Here is a 14920-nt window from a genome sequence, read left to right on the forward strand (position 1 = left end):
TGAAAAAGGAAAAAAAAAAAAAAACATGCAGCGCTTGTAATGTATAATATATTGGTGTTGCCAAATTTTTGCTCTGCTTGTTTCTCGGGGTATGAACCAGCCGAGCCCTCTTCAATGCCAACGCTTCCTCAGCTGATATTACCCCTAAAATATAGAACAGAAAATGTTTCTGGCTGCTAAGTGAGCCTATCGTTAAGCTTCATTAAGTAATTTTTGAGGATTCACGTGAAAGAACGTGTTTAGGTGTCCTTACATGCATGGTAGTAGAGCACAATGAAACGCCGGTGGCCAACATTTTGATATTGTAAAATATGTGATGCGTTTTGCATACACAGTATTGTGCGCATAACCAGAACATCCGTAGCAAGTCTCAACAGACGGCCGCAAGCTGCAGTGCTCAAGAAGTTTCAATTGTTATATAGACAACTGCAGGATCAGCACTTAGAAGTCCGATCCGTAAAAAATTTCAGGGAAGAATAAAATGCAAATGTAATGACCCATCTAGCTTCTCATGGCGTGATATTGCGAAAAGCTTAAAAGCAGGGTAACACGTTTTGTCAATTTTGGATCCTACTGCTACTTCGTTTCTTTCCGACACTAATTTTTTATGTTCTGGCTTTATAATGCACGTGCTCCACTTCATTTATCATTAAAAAGTTAAGCTACTGTATTCCTTTTTATTTTTCATCTAATAATAATTTCACAGGTAAACAGTGTCACCAGAACGCAGTGGGCCAGTATGCCTTGCCCTAGTCTCTAGCGCAAAACAGGTCCAATAAATATGTTTTTTTCTTCGATAGAATGTTCTATCCTTTCCTCATTTTGCCTAATATTTTGAGGAAACCCTCTTTCTGCGTACTTTCTTTTTTTCTCCCTTTTAGGTATAAATTTTGTTCTAGGAGCACAACAGCAGCGTCTATAAACAACGAGGGCCAATATCGCACACAGCTTTTACGTTTTAACTGGGTCAAGCTTGTTTGCTCTTCAATGCTGTACATTAAATGCACTATACAATAGACCAAACAATACTGTACACTAAATTAGAATTCCTTGACATCTGTGGGCCTGCTGTAGCCCTTTTACGTAGTTATCTTACTAATCGTGCACAAGTTGTCCAGCTACAAGACACGCTCTCTGACTGTAACTATAAATTTAGGAGTGCCACAAGGTTCCATTTTAAGACCACTTCTTTTCCTCATTTACATAAATGACTTGGCTTTGTTCCTAACTAACACTAAGTGTATACTTTATGAGGATGATACAACGATAATCACTCAGGATAGTAATCTCACACGCCTAATAAACAAATTAAACACAGACTTACAGAATAATGTTTTATGGTGCCAAAATAATTTGCTACAACTTAACCCTACAAAATCCACCTTCATGATATTCCGCACTAACCAAAAGCAAATTATCCCGAACCCACACATTTGTCTGGGAGATCATATTATCTCTGCCTCCGAATCCGTTACATTTCTTGGCATCAGGCTCGTCTGTTACCTAAAGTTTAATTTACACACCAAATCTGTCAGTTAAAATTTTTTATTTGGAATAGGGGTGTTAATAAAAACTACAGATTTTTTTTCGCCATGTTCTTTCGGCATGGTAATTTTATTTCCAGCGCTGCTGAAAAAAAAATAACAGTCATAGCTTTCAAAGTGGTATGAGGAACTTTCCATGCAGAATAGTCATTGTGGCGCAAAGAAACAAATCAGGTAAAAAGTATCTCCTTCCATGAGCTGGATATCATAACTATTAAAAAGGACGTAGTTGATATTTTTATACTTAGCGTCCTATGAGATGGAGGCAGAGTTCTGTGCGTATACAATACATTCAGCTGTTAAAATTGGCGTCTGACCCTCCTAAGGTTTTTCAGGCTCACCTCAATTACGCGGCTCCTTTGAGGAGGCCTAGTGGCACAAAGAGAAGCCTCGTCCTAAAACCAAACACATGTCATCAGTTTAAGACATGGCAGTGCAGCTTAGTACAAATGTTTTCACTATCGCTCACCCAAAGTCCATCGCGCAGCAAAACCTCTCATTTTAGTGGGTAACTTTCTGGCCCTGTTTTATAAAAGAGGACAGAATGATACATTTCGGCGTATTCTAAAGGCTATAGTAATTGAAATATTGACACAGCTAGTCGGAAGACTAGAAAAATTTATTGTGAGAATTCAAAAAATAAAGCAGAGCAAGTTCTGCTCAAAGCGGGACAAAAACAATGACAGTGCGAAGTTTATATCTTAAAAGGTGTTTCTTTATATCCTTAGTACATTCTTTTCCGCGAGTTATTAAATCTCTAAAATGCACGGCTTTTGAGAAGTTATTCGACGTTGTAAAACATCCCTACAGAATTGAATCCTGCTCTTCTCCCTTCATTGAAACGCGAAGCTCAGCTCCTTTAAGGCTGTATGGTTCACACATTCTTCTTTGATTCTTGAATGCCAGGAACACGAAACGGGCTCTGCTACAACACGAATGCGCGCCTGAGTATCGCTGCGCATAAGACATGAGCGAAAGCGTCGGTGCCTAGGGGAAAGAAATGTGATACGCTCACGGTGTAATTTTTCATGGAATTTTTTTTATTTGCCTTATGATATTTCTGCATAGTGAAAAACGCCTTCAGCCCTACCTAGCTCGAGGGTTTTTCTTGCTTTGGCTTTAGGAGGCTTACCACTATGGCCGACGTTTTAGTGGTGGTTGTCCCACCCGCAGTCACATGTAGGCCAAATACAATAAACTCCTGGGTGGAGGCTAAACCTTCAAAAATTAAAAGCATCTCGGGTAGCGCAGAAAGTCTGCAGCTATTACGAAGCACATTCCATAGAAGCCCTGCCAGTTATTTTATATTCGTACAGTATACACAATCTTGGGGCTTTGCAACAAAGAATTTCAAAACGATAACTTTGCTCAGAAAAGTGACCGAGAAACATTATGAATTTTTGACATTTAAATAACAACCTTCGAGGTTTACAGAAAGTGAAAACAATTGCCCACTCAGTGCTAATTAATTGCTAGGTATATGTCTTTGGGAGATCACGACAAAACGCATCATTTTGTGGTGAGCATGGAAAGTCTAAAAACTGGCGAACCTCTGACAGTATTCACTTAACTATTGGAAACAAAAAAAAAAAAAACAACGTTTTTTCTTTGATTTCTGGTCACTCTGCTAAATAATGCTTGTTTTTAGAATGCTAGGCAAATTTTAGCTTTTAATTTCTTTGGCAGTTTACACTCCGAAGCTGAATTTCATTTTCAGTATTGTCTGACTGTTTTTGGACGCATCCCATTGCCCTCAACAAGAGTTTTTCATAAAGATAACAAATTAGTTAACAATTTGTGGTTCATATGAATGGTGCCCAAACGTTTCCCAAAATGACACGGAAAGTCAACACATACGTCGATGGGAGCCAACTGCTGCAATAACAAAGTCAAACACAAAGTCAACGTCGTATTTATTTCGGCATCAATGTCCACTGGAGAGGTGTGATGTTGAGGGGGCAGGCAAAATGCCTAAAAGGGCTGGACAAAGGCGTTAAATGTAAAAGTACGAAACACTGTACAAACTAAATGGGAAGAAGTCATTTATCTCGTTTTCAAGTACCGCCTTTTGTCGTTTATCTCGACGGGGGAGCCTAAGATATTTTTGTGAGGGTTGGTGGGGTTTTTTTTATCATTGCTGAAGAAATAATGAAATGTACTACGAAGAAATCTCATGATTGAAATCAAGATATTTTTAGACCTACACTAGAGAAGTAGGCGATGCCACTTTGGCGTCTGTCTTCTCATTAAAGCGAGAAGAACGTATAGAAACCGACCGTACTTAGAAAGTACGCCGGGCTGCCCGCCGTTTTTTATTGCTTATTAAGGGGAGACTGTCGTAGCGCTCGGGCTTGCTCGACCCGGCATTCACTTGGTAGTGTGCTGAGCCTTTGGGTTGAGGAGGAACTGAAGCTTCGAAGTTGGTGAAACGAAAACAAGCAGGTTGAATTGAACTTAAAAAAAATTTTCCTGACGTGGTAGAAAATGTGAGAAGCCCAAAATAAAACAGCGTTAACAGTGCATCGCGAAAATCAACTGGATGAGCCGCTTACCCGGAAACAGAGCAAAATTTCTGGTTCAGCATCATCCTTTAATCCACTTGTGTCCCCTTATGTCCTGTCGCTTCTCCCCTCCTATGAAGCTATCCTTGCAAATCTAGGGCCCATCTCTCATATATATGGCAGCCAATTACAAACACCGTGACACTGCTAGAACGATGCAAGGACTGGTCCACTATTCTTGTGATAGGTGGGGCCACGTGACGTATGGGAGACCATAGGATCTGCGAGGAGGTATGAGGCACCTTTTTTTTTTTTTTCAAAAATAGTGCCCCGACGGTGCAGGTGAGTTACCTCTTTTAGAAGCACACAAGAGTCTAGACGCAAACAGGCGACGAGGGGCCTGCTCCCGGCATCGGCGCATTTGCTTTTTCGTTTTCATACCACTCGTCTTCACCAAATTTATCATGTCCTGAGGTTGTTGCTTTTTTTTTCCTCGCAGTCGGATGCGGTTCGCTCACTCCGTCAGGCTGACGCTATCAACGGGCGCCTTTTAATTGGCAAGGATCTGAGATTCTTCACGCCGTTTCTATTAAAGGGGCGGTTCTTTTTTTTCTCTCTTCTGCATGTCATACAACACTACGCCGCTTCGGCGGCTGTACGGTCATACCTAAACGTAAAGCGACTTCCCAAAAATAAGTTAAATAATATAAGAAATGTTTATTTTTCCTCTAAAAGTAATACTAAAATTAAAAGAAAATCAATAGAACAATTATTTATTCCGCCAGTACAATGCGATAGTAACTGCGATTTACTGACTACTGAAGAACGCCTTTAATTTTTTTGTTGTAGTTCTCAGAGCTGTTCTTTTTTTCTTTTTTTTAATGAGGCGCACACTTGTGAGGCTCATGTTAGGATGGCGCAGGGCGTCTCAAGCGCCGTTAACTGAAGCGATCACTGTCGAAGTAGTTGGTGATGTATATTGTTCCTGCCATTCAAAGTAAGCGCATTCTGCAGTCGTTTTGCGGTGCCATCAGCTGCTTATTTTGGGATGAAATGTTGGGCACAACAACTGACAAAGAACCTCAGGCTTAAGACTAACTGAATATAACTGCAAACACCCGGTGGCTGCAAGTAAGCATTACAGTGCGGTATGCGCAGTGTCTTCCCCCCCCCCCCCCCCAAAAAAAAAGATAGCAAAGAAAATAAAAACGAAAACGGGGCAGTGATGCGCACCTCTTTGACACAGCCCTTGCCCAAGGATTCGCTGTTTCGAGACTGATTTCTGTTCAGTGTACTGAGTAGTCGGAAACTTTTACCTCCAATAATGACATATGTTTTATTATATGCCTTAATACAAAACCAACCGACTCCAAGGAGCTTCTTTTCTATAAGGTCTAGTTTCGTTTACTGGTTTCAGTTGATTAAGAATCTACTGTATGTGCAGGGTAATATGAGACAATATAATTTTTTACAAGCTGTACGAAGCAATAGTTGCCCCCTTTTAAAGTCAAACTACTTTTCGAATCCATATCGAATTCATGGAGCTTCCAGCAATTGATAATAATTAGACAATTGTAATGAAAACTTCTTACACCCGTTTGTTAGCGCCACCAATCCTGAGCTTTCACTTACTCCCCTTCAAGGGCAATAAAAGGCGAAGAAATCTACTGTATGTGCAGGGTAATATGAGACAATATAATTTTTGACAAGCTGTACGAAGCAATAGTTGCCCCCTTTTAAAGTCAAACTACTTTTCGAATCCATATCGAATTCATGGAGCTTCCAGCAATTGATAATAATTAGACAATTGTAATGAAAACTTCTTACACCCGTTTGTTAGCGCCACCAATCCTGAGCTTTCACTTACTCCCCTTCAAGGGCAATAAAAGGCGAAGAAGGCAGCGCAACCTATAAATGCAAAATAGCACTGCCAAGGCCACCGGGGGCACAGACCAAACCATTGATGCAGTTTCGAAGCGAACGGCGTTCGTTGCTCGTGACAGGCAACAAATGGCCGCCACCACCAATAACACGACCTCCGACGTGTTACCAGGAACATTACTGGGACAGCTTGCCACTGAGGTGCGACCAAATGGAGCAAACGGAGCACCACTGACATTTGGCTAACATCGACCTTTAGGCACTGTGACATGTGAAAGGGTAAGAAAAATTGGGACGCACATCCGGCCCATAAAAGGAATTCTCTAAAAGCTAGCTAAATAAAGAAGAGAAATAAAAAGATCAGTGTAAAAATAGCCCCTCTTACAGAAGGAGCTCACTAGATATCGGCTTCTGCTCAGTTCGCCATTCCTTTAAAATTGTCTGGCACCTATATTCTCTGCCTGATCTCGCTATACGCGCGCGTGAAGTGATATTATGGCTAGATATTCAATGTCATGACATAATATGCGAGGTTAATACTGCACGGCACATAATATGTACCGCGCTAGAAATGTTTTGAGCGCAATGATGCAGATGTAAATTATACAACATATATATTCTTCGAATGGTTACTTTTGTAGAATCTATAAACTTAAATTTTGCGCTTTTATTTTTTAGTGCCCTCTTCTGCATTCCTGGATAAGAGCGCAGTTCAACTGACTTTTCTAAATTTTGGGCATTGAGTGTCATCTCAGATTCAATTCTCTTTACAATTTTGAATATTTTTGTATTTATTTGCTCATTGTAGCCTAATTGTCTGACGTATTCAGACATATTGATTTGCCCTTATATTGTTCGCAATCCAAGATTCATACTATCTCTGTTGCCCAACATATATTTTGTTCCGTTCAACGTCGAGTGTTTCAGCTGCATTTTATTGCTTTTCTAATCGAGGTTGAATCACAGATATCAGGCTTTATTGTATATATTAAACGGCTATTGATATCTTCGAAATTGCACTGAAACGATGGGCTCATTAGCTACCTCGCTACCTGCTCAACCGAAAGAAACATCCGATTACGACGTTGACGGCTGCTTTTTGCTGTAGGCGAAAAGTAAAGCGCTCATTTTAGTGCGATGTTGTGCTCTGTAAAGATGCCCCATGTGGTCGAAATGTCCGGATCCTTCATCTGCACCATTCGTCATACCTACAGTCACTTTGAAATTGTTAAACTCTACAAAATATAAACAAATCTATTGTTCCCTGAAAAATTATTTTTTCTTCGCATTCACAATTAGCATAAATTTCCGCACAAACACTCCAAAACTCAAAAATGGTAATCTGTGGTTATTCAAATACACAATGTTTTCTACACCAAAACGCCAAAGGCCCCATACTCTTAAAATTCAGGCAACGGAGATGGCAATGGCGTCGGCTTCTTGAGCGAAATATCGGGAACATATTTTTAGCAGTTGATATATTTGGAGTGACGTGAAAAGAACTGCTTGGCTGGCAAATCGTATGGCGTCACAGAAGCTTTTCACCTGGTCTATTTGAATGAAGCTGCCAACTGAGGACTGATATTCAATCGCAGAAGTATTTTTTTATTTTTTTAATATATGAAAATAAACTCTAGGTTGACAGAACACCATAATGTCCAATGTCGCTTAGAAACTTAGTATACGCTTGCGATTTCATTAAGAACAAAGCGATTATGTTATTGGAAACCAATTTATTTCTTCATTTGAGATAACCATATGCTGCTTACAAGTCAAGATTCGAAAGCATTATAGTCGCTGACTCTCATACTATTGTGTATATTTTATCACCATACACCTTGTAGTACATTGGCACGTAAATTTCAAGTAACGATGTTTTGAGAATGTATTTTTCAATGAAGTCGCCGACGATGACACCTTCCAACTACTTTCCAGACGCTTGCTCGTGAGGGATAACGCGATGTAGGCTGCTAAAGCTGTCAGTGAAGTGTCTGACATGGGATCCTACGTTTCTAACGAGTTCGGTTTAAAGCTCAAATGTGCTATCTATGTTGAACTCTCACAAATTTGGTGTCTAAGTTGAAAGATCGCAAATGAATTGACTACATGTCACCTCGTGTCATTAAAAAAACCGCCTACCAAAGAGTGCCCTGCAATGTGACCTCAAAGCCCATCCACTACCAGATGCATGCTTGTGCAAGGACCAAAAATCAAGATGCGCACATTGGCCGTCTCCGAGGCTGCAATCCGTATCTCCGTTCAAGCATTACCTACCGGCCGCATGCTTAATATTTTTACAAAACATTTCTCTCGCATTTTTGTGTAAATTTATTTATCTTGCAGTGAGGTTACTAATGCTTCCACATTAAAAAAGAACCCTTTTAGACGCTGACATCCTAGCTTTGTCAGAAGTTTCAGAAATTAGCACCTGGCATTTTTGGACGTTGCCATATCTTCTTCATCCCTTTTCGTGTCATTAGAGAAGTTCGGAGCCTGCATGGTACAGTGAGCACAAATTTATGCCCTCTCACATATCAGTACCATTTTTACATGAGAGGGTTAAAGGAACAGTCCACCCAAGAATCCGACGTTCGAGTTGTGGGCTATGTAAACGCAAAAACCACAAACACTCTTTTAGCTAAAGGTAGATGCCAGGTGCTGAGTGCTGATAGGTCCGCAGTATGTGTGATGTAATGAGACCACCTGACATGGCTGAGTTTCCAGCAGCTTCCAATTTGAGCTACCCTTTTATGAATGTTGGTTGAATTGGCAATCGACGCATTCGGTGATCTCGGGTACCACGTCCGACAAAATACTGATAAGAACTTGAAGAACGTGCCTATGGGTTCGGTAAAGCAGGGAATTTTTATCTACACCGAGTGTTCTATCACATAGCATGGTAACTTGAGGGCGTACGCTATGGGGTAAATGTACCGAAAGGTGCCGAAAGGTGCCCTTTTTTGAATGGTAATATAGTTTGCTTATTCTTTTCAAGGCCTTCGCCATTTTCAATTCCTTTACATCCCTTTTTTTCGTAAATAAAAAATTCGCCCTGGTTATAATGTGCAGTCCCTTACTGTTAGATATCCAACATGCCTTGCATAGTTTCGAAAGTTCCATAGCCTATATACGCAATGGCTCCTAAATCTCTTAGAATTATTTGCCAGAACAATATAGTCAACGTAGACACCATGCAGTAGTAAGCTTCTGATATTACGCAACTCGTGACTTCGCGAACCCCTCTTAGTAATGCTGCTGTGTTGAAAAAATATCAACCTATGGTCGATGCCCATTTTCATGCAAAACCACCGATCTCTAGGTGACCATAAAGTGCTATTTGTATCTACTTAGTATCTTCCGCCCGTCCCTTTGTGTTGTGCCACTGCGTGTAACTTTGCTGCTTTTTTAGATTTTTGAGGTTCTTGAATTCCACAGAGGTACTAGATGATCGACAAATATGCTGGGAAATGCATCACACCTGAGGGACTAGGCCACTTGCTAGATTTTGACCACGACCTTTGGTGATCCCATGTTTACAAAATTCAATATTATGCCCATCCCAGAAGTGTGTACTGCGCAACCTACTAGTTCGCAACAGTTTGTCCCTCCGGCAGACAAACATCTAAACAGCGGCGGCAAAAAGCGTCTCTTCTCCCTCTTACGCCGATGCTTGCTTGAATAATCTGGCTCATAACGCATTGGAATGTGCTTCCCCAGTCCTAAACCATTCTAAAAATTTGAGTTAAACCATTCTAAAGATTTGAGTGAAGGATACCACCTGCCCTTTGAAAGCAGTTATTTTGAAAATTTGGCGATCGAGATATAACATCCGGCGGAGCATGCTGCTTGTATGTCGTCGACTGATAATTTATGGGCAATGACACCACCCAAACTGAAGTGCAGGGTAACATGGGCAGTACAGCCGAGAATTCCAAGCCATTCACCGGAAAAATACAGCATATTTCGATGAGGAACACTAAATTAACACAGCTGCTGCAGCGTCGGCAGCGCTGCCGTATTGGCGCGGCTGGCGTGGAGCAAACTTCGACCGCAACGCCATTTCAGTGCCTAAGCGCAAAGCGCGGCCGCTTTCGGATACGCAGTTCCAGAACTGAAATGGATCTATAAATTATGAGCCGAGCATTTCCAAAACAGGATTACAAGTGATTTAAATTCTACCTGTTTGCAACATGCCGTACGGATATAGTTTGAAAACTACATTTTTTCTATAGGAAGTAGTTTAAAAATGCAAGTTTTTCGCATATCGAAAGCTTCTACCTTTTAGACGTTTAAAGGTTTGAGCTGTGTTTTGTAAAAACGCATCCCATAGATTTATATAGCACTTGCTAACTGCTGATTATTACAGCAGGGTAAATCTCAATTACCTAAACATCCCCCAAAAATCGTACAATACAGCATTCTGATGGAAAGTTTTGTTACAAGGCCGTACAAGGTTCCACAATTGCACAACAATTATTGTGAGAAACAGGCCGAATACTTTCTTTCTGAAGTACTTTACTCAATGTTGCAAGCGAAGAAGAAACCTGATGAAAACGTTTCTACGCATCGGAACATAACCATTAACGGCTATGTTCATAAATGTATATTATAACATTCATTTTTTATTTGGATAGAAACCAGTTTTCTTAAAAGTTTTACTTGTGCTTTGTAGTATAATATACTCATTCGAGTTCTTTTTTACCCATCTCTACGAAAGAAGACGCAGTGAGGGAGTTAAAGCCGCCCATAAACAGGCTAAATAGTTAAAGGCACCCGGAGAGTCAAGGGTAACCTTGAGAGAATCAGAGAAGAGGCAACCATTGTCCACACTGCTCGGTGCGGATGCGTGTTGCCCGGAGTCTAGATGACGCTTTCCCTGACGTGGATTAAAACTCTTAGCGGTCATGTTTGATTGTTTTTGGTGGTCACGAAAGAGTCGCCAGGATTTCTTCATACATTAAAAGTAACTCGATCCTGTAGGCGCGATTTATTGCGCACTGCGAGGTGTCAGAGAAGAGAGTCTAATGTTGTGATTTACCCAAACATGCGCGTGGTATACGAAAACCATCACAGTTAGAGCCGAAGGTTTGGCACTGTGATCTGGGTTCAGATTTTTCTGGAGAATAAATAAAAGGTAAAGGAAGTAAAAATTTATTCGTGGCCTCAGTGTACGTGCAGAAATAACATACTGCAAGTAGTCAGCCATAACATTCAGCGCTGCGCGCGGCTGTGAAGGCCGGTTAGTCATTAGAGCGCAGCTCTGTCGCGCCCGCTCATGCGTTTCACGGCGTCGCCGACATTTTGCACATGATCTGGGCCTGTCCATCCAATCTCCACCGTTCCCAATCCTTCGTTACCCATCCTTGTAGGGAGGCCTGAGAGGCGGCGCTGCTCAGCTGCCATTACATACAGTCCCAGCGGACCTTGGTCGCCAGGGCGCGAGCGGCGTTAGATGCCATTGGGCTCCAGTATAGGAGCTCCACCTAGATTTGTGGGGGCCTATAGGCCAATAAGGCCGCGGTCAAAACACCTCCTTATGCAAAGAAATAAATAAATGTTTGTCACCACCCCCACCACCACGGCGTTGTCCCTCGCAACCAGGTTCTGCACTGCGCGAGCGAGCGCCACTGTGGAGGGCTGTCCAAATAGAGCAGGAAAGCGTCTGCCGGCATCTCATGCTTTTGGCATAAAAGTGGATTCTGCCTAGAACGCCGGTGAGCTTTGATGCTGTCAGGCTGGTTGTGTTCGATGCAACGCTTGGTAGCCCACAACGCTCAAGCTGAAACAAATCGCCGTTCGCCACTGCGAATCACTTGCCTACATAAATGATTTATTATCGGACAGTTCTTTCTAAGCCATGAGCGAAGCAACCGGTGGAATTCGTGTGCCGCTGCGTGCACAATCACTACGCCTTTCCTGTGCATTTTCTGTTGTAGCGCAGACCACACATGCGTTTAGATCAAGAGCTCTTGACTGTTTCTTGAAGAAGGAATATGTGTGAAAATTGAAAGCCTCTGTAATTGTACATACTTTTTTTGCTCGAATTCTTTGCCTCAATCTATCGAAAAGCTGGATTAGCTGATGAAGTGTGCTCAAATTTCACATTAGGAAGTAACGTAAGCCCCGCCAGGGTGGGGCAGTGGTAAGACGCCCGAATATTGTGCCGGAGTACCCGGGTTCGAAGCCGACCGCGGCGGCTGCGTTTCGATGGAGGCGAAACGAAGAGGCGTCCGTGTGCTGTGCGATGTCAGAGCACGTTAAAGATCCCCAGGTGGTCGAAATTGCTCCGTAGCCCTCCCATAAGGCTCTTCTTTTTCTCTTTCCACTTTAACTCCCACCTTCCTCCCTTCCCTTACGGCACGGTTCAGGTGTCCACAGAAACAACTGTGACAGATACTGCGCCTTTCCTTTCCTGTGAGCCAATTATTATTATTATTAAGTAACGTAATCATCGACAAACGTTTCTCAGCTAAATTTCTGACTTCTTTTCATGTATATCATCTGAGCAATCTCGGAAAGCAGCTCTACTTAGAGTGCTGCGTACAGCGCGAGCGCTAGCAACCTTTTGTATTTCTTTAAGCGTCTTTGTTTTACAGAAAAAAGGCATTGAAATTCACTGGGGACAACTACGTGTGTTTTTGTATATGTCGATGACATCGTTCTCAAGGTTGCTTCGCATCTGCAAACTGTGTTTCCCTGTGACTAATTCGCAGCATGGACGTGTCCGGGGGGTTTTTAACCCATTTTGGTACTTGTAGTATAAAGTAAATATTTATGTCAGCCCATTCCCTTACACATCGCAACCCATATGTACATCCAAACATGTCGAATGGACGTGTATTGAGTGGTTTTAATACACCTTGGTACCTGCAATGTAATGCAAATATATATGTCCAACCACAGCTGTTCAGATCGCAACCCACATGTGCAATACATACAGTCCATGCGATTGCTGTATATGTTTATGCCTATTTTATTTGGCAATGTATTCTAAACTGCCTATACCTTCATGTATATTGCCATTCAAAATTGTATATGTCATCATGACGAACTGCCAAATTTTATTCTGTATGTAAATACTGATCTGTGATGTATTTGTTCGTTAGGATGTATTTTATGTGTACTTTTCTTTGTTGTTAATCATGCGCACTTCCTGTTTTGGTGATTTATCGCCGCTCATGTGAATGTCAAATGTGAATCTGTAATGTCTAATAAAATTTATTCTAAACACCTTCTAGTTGTGTTTCATGAAGGATAGAATTCCTTTATGTCTTCCAGCGATTGATTATACCACTCGTTCGGCTGAGACTTCGTCGGCGTTGTAGTGTAGTAGATACTCCCGGAAACGAGTGACGGCAATAATCGGGGACTGGGAAAAAAAAATTCCGTATCGTAATAATTTATAGTTCAGTGATTAGTTTGGTTTGGTTTGCTTCGCAGAATTTAATGCACAAAATGACTCAGAATATGAGAGAAGCCGTAGTGGAGCATTCCGAGAACTTGGACCACCTGAGGTTCTTTAACGTGGGCTATCATCGCATAGCACAGAAACATCCCCCCCCCCCCCCTTCGTCTCGCTTTTATCAAAACGCAGCCACCGGCGGTCGGGTTCGAACCCGAGTACTCCTGCGGAACTAATACAGCACTTTAAGGTAGAAAGAAAACGATACGCAAAACCGCACGAAGACCTCAGCAGACAGGAGGCAGTAACCAGGAGGAACATACAGGCTATGACATTCCCAAGCCTAGCAAAGTACCACAAAATCTGGCTCGAAAAATTAAAAAATAACACGTGCACTGCATGCGGTGAAGTCTCGGACATCCTTTACATGATATGGAACTGCAAAAAGCAATTACAGAAATATAAAGCTCGAGCACTCAGCCAAACGGTTTGTGAGGCAGAGCTGGCCCACACGGGCCTCTTTGAGCAGCGCAGCCTGCTCACCAGGGCCCGGGAGACAGCTCAGGTCAAAGGTATCCTGGACTGAGGTAACCACCCAAGCTATTCCGTTAAACAATTAAAGTTTACTCTCTCTCTCTCCTGTACAGTAGTTGAGCGTCATACCCAAAGCACCAACACACCTGGGGATATACTTTGTGTGTGATATGCGACTTCGAGTTAATAAAATAAGTAATATATAAATTAAAAAATTCGGAAAAATGGATTCAAAGCAGTCAGAATTGTCAGATGGGAAAAAGAAATTTTTGATGACGCCAGCTAATATATTAAGAGTGTTATGAATTACATCAAAAGTGAGATTTTATAAAAGTTTCTTCAAAGTACCGAATTACTAAGGATAAATGCCAATGCTTGCTGATGATAATTAAAAAAACGCGGCGTGTGCAATTAACAAATTGAAATAATAAAAAGCAAACATAGCTTAGCTCTACTATGCGTGATTCCATTCTCTCAATGGTATGGATGGATGGATGGATGGATGGATGGATGGATGGATGGATGGATGGATGGATGGATGGATGGATGGATGGATGGATGGATGGATGGATGGATGGATGGATGGATGGATGGATGGATGGATGGATGGATGGATGGATGGATGGATGGATGGATGGATGGATGGATGGATGGATGGATGGATGGATGGATGGATGGATGGATGGATGGATGGATGGATGGATGGATGGATGGAAGGATGGATGGATGGATGGATGGATGGATGGATGGATGGAATATAGGAGCGTCTCCTTTAAAACGGGGTGGTAGCAGGAGCTATCATGCTCATTTTTCTCCCTATATCTTAATTACTGATTTAGATTGGTTTCCTAAAGCATCATTCTATTTCTTAAATTTCTTGTTTCTACATTACTAACATTATGTCACTTCTCTGCTTTTAGGCCACCAATCTTCCAGTCGTTTTTTGCTAGTTTCCACCGCCGGTTTATTCACCCGGCCACTGGTATCTCCAAACCCCAGAGCTTCAGGAACAGTTACTGCGCCTGCATCAACTTCCGGGTGGATACCATTACATTAGA

The sequence above is a fragment of the Amblyomma maculatum genome, chromosome 8 (assembly GCF_055883805.1).
Source record: "Amblyomma maculatum isolate TAMU_Amacu chromosome 8, ASM5588380v1, whole genome shotgun sequence".
In the NCBI taxonomy this organism is placed as follows: Eukaryota; Metazoa; Arthropoda; class Arachnida; order Ixodida; family Ixodidae; genus Amblyomma; species Amblyomma maculatum.